The following is a 3,258-nucleotide window of genomic DNA, read 5'->3' as shown; positions in this document are numbered from 1 at the left end:
CATAAACCCACAATTCATCTGTCTCAACAAACACACCGCAAAAAGAAGATTACATCGAATAGATCTCCACAAGAGAGGGGGAGAACATTGTATTGAGATCCAAAAAGAGAGAAGAAGCCATCTAGCTACTAGCTATGGACCCGTAGGTCTGAAGTAAACTACTCACACTTCATTGGAGGGGCTTGGATGATGATGTAGAAGCCCTCTATGATCGATGCCCCCTCCGGCGGAGCTCCGGAACAGGCCCCAAGATGGGATCTCGTGGATACAGAAAGTTGCGGTGGTGGAATTAGGTTTTTGGCTCCCCTTCTGATCATTTGGGGATACGTGGATATATATGGGAGGAAGAAGTACATTAGTGGAGCTTCGAGGGGCCCACGAGGCAGGAGGCGCGCCCTAGGGGGGGCGCGCCCTCCACCCTCGTGACCACCACGTGGCTTTCTTGACTGAGGGTCCAAGTCTCCTGGATCTTATCTGATGAGAAATCACGTTTCCGAAGGTTTCATTCCGTTTGGACACCGTTTGATATTCCTTTTCTTCGAAACCCTAAAACAGGCAAAAAAAACAGCAATTCTGGGCTGGGCCTCCGGTTAATAGGTTAGTCCCAAAAATAATATAAAAGTGGATAATAAAGCCCAATAATGTCTAAAACAGTAGATAATATAGCATGGAGCAATAAAAAATTATAGATACGTTGGAGACGTATCAGTTCGTCCGCGAGATCTTAGTGAGCTAGGGCGTAGATCGGTGGGAGGAAAAGACTTCGCACGCACCCCAGTGTTCAAACCTTAAGGGTTTGTCGGAACCCCACATCCGACAGCTCTAGATGGCCAAGCGAGTTGGCCCGCAGTGTGAAGCCGCCGAATACAAGGATCTGTCTGGGGAGGAAGGTTCCTCCTCAGACAGCGTCATTATTGACGATTAAGGGGGGCATTGAACCTTTTATCGATGACACAGTGTAACTCTCAATGAAAGCACCAATGTCGGTGTCAAAACCGGCGGATCTCGGGTAGGGGGTCCCGAACTGTGCGTCTAGGATCGATGGTAATAGGGGAGAGGGGACACGATGTTTACCCAGGTTCGGGCCCTCTCTATGGAGGTAATACCCTACTTCCTGCTTTATTGATCTTGATGAATATGAGTATTACAAGAGTTGATCTACCACGAGATCGTAATGACTAAACCTTAAAAGTCTAGCCTATGGTAATGAGTATATGTGGTGTCCTTTCCGTACTATCCCCTTCGGTTTATATAGACACCGAGGGGATCTAGGGTTTACATGGAGTCGGTTACATAAAAAGGAATCTTCGGTCGCCAAGCTTGCCTTCCATGCCAAGTAGAGTCCAATCCAGACACGGTGCAGTCTTCGGCCTTCATGTCTTCACAGCCCATCAGTCCGGCCCATGGATAACAGGCCGGACACCCGAGGACCCCTTAGTCCAGGACTCCCTCACCTAGCTAGGGTTAGCATTGGTTTACCTCGTTTGAGAGGTAGAACATTGCTCATCCACATCGGATCTACTCCTCGAGAGAGACCGCGGCCTCTTCGGAGAAGATCCCTTTGGATTCAAGATCTTCTCGCGGAGAAGAACATCGAGACCTCCTCACGGAGAAGACCGGCTACGCTTGTATCTTCCTTAGTTGATCGTGTACCGTGTGAACTCTATGTATCCGAGGATCTAGCACATGTGTGACTATCTTATGTTGGTTTAGTGTTTCTCTTGTGTTCCCCCTCGTTTTCCCCTTGTTTTCTTCGTGTTCATCGTGGGATCCGCTCCTTTCGTGAAAGATCGGCCGATTAGGGTTCTACCCTACATCATCTTGGTATCAGAGCCACGTTGATCATGATTTCGGAGCCTCCCCGTTGTGTTTCTAGCCTTGTTTTTGTTGATTTTGTCCCTAATTCGAAAATTCCCCACAAAAATAGCCCCAATTTTTTTTTTGATTTGTTGGTGTGTTGAAATTTTGTTGTTTTGGATCCGTGGATTTGCTTTGTTTTGAGTGGATCTAGCTTTTCCACCCTTTACATCCACTAAATCACCCTCAATCGACGAATTTCACTTCATCCACCCCGCCCACATGAAGTTCTTCCCGTGCCCGAGCAGTGCCCAGGCACTGGACGTCCGACGACCGGATGACCGCTCCCCCACCGAACGTCCGAAGTTACCTGACAAAACTGAATTTTTCGGTCTAGTCACCACCACCGCCCCACATTTCCGCATACGCACTCCTATCACCTATACACCATCACCACTTCCGCATTCCACCACCATTGCTTACACGTTTCACACTTCGACTCGTGTTGCCACTTTGAGCTTTGAGAATTTGAGTTGCAGTCCCGTATCCTTTTGTGTTTCGTCTATCTAGGTACGGTTCGACATCGACATCACTGCCGCTCATCTTCACCACGGACGCGTCATCAACAACGACCACCTGACTACATCTTGGTATTTTGGTCCACCATTTTGATGCCATATCGTAAGCAAGAATGGTAACCTCGTCTTGGTATTGTGATACATCATTCTTGCCATTACATTGATAGCCATCATAGCATTACTCCTTTGCGTTGCTTACCCATCGAGACTAGCCATTGAGTATTGCCGGCAACAAGACTTGTGCACATTAGTGATCATACTTCCCATAGCATACATACATCATTGTTGCATATATTGGTATCATCCTTTGTGTCACAAAGTTGTCATCGCATACACAATTGCTATCTTGGTTCGTCAAGCATTGCATGAGAAAAGAGCTCAAACATCAAAGAGCCAACCAAGCTTTTAAGCAAAGAGGAAAGATAAGCAAAGAGCTTTTAAGCAAGAACCATAGCATCATACAACATTAAGATTCTCATACTCGGTCATCTTGGATCACATCATAGAAACACCTTGCATAGAACATATTTGGGATAGAAGTCGTTGCATTTTTGCTAAGTAGGTTGTGCACAAGTTCTTTGTATCCGCCTATTGTGCAATCGTGCTAGCGTCTCTCTAGTGTTGTGCAACAAGAGCATTTTTGTGGATTCCACATTTTGGCTCATCCTTGGTTGCCCAACACCACTTATCTCTTTGCGTGTGTGTTTCCGTGCACCTTATATGCTTGGTCTACTTGTTGCATTGCATCTTGCGGGTATTTTCCAACATTATTGAAGCTCACTTACAATTGCATCAAATTTTGTGCCACCATCCTAACCAAGCTCCACCATAAGCTTTTACTTGTGTAGGTGTGAGAAACCGACAAGAGCTAGTACCAATTGTG

This window comes from Triticum aestivum, chromosome 2A (assembly GCF_018294505.1).
Source record: "Triticum aestivum cultivar Chinese Spring chromosome 2A, IWGSC CS RefSeq v2.1, whole genome shotgun sequence".
Taxonomy (NCBI): Eukaryota; Viridiplantae; Streptophyta; class Magnoliopsida; order Poales; family Poaceae; genus Triticum; species Triticum aestivum.
The sequence above is the reverse complement of the archived record's forward strand: the minus strand, read 5'-3'. Positions refer to the sequence as shown.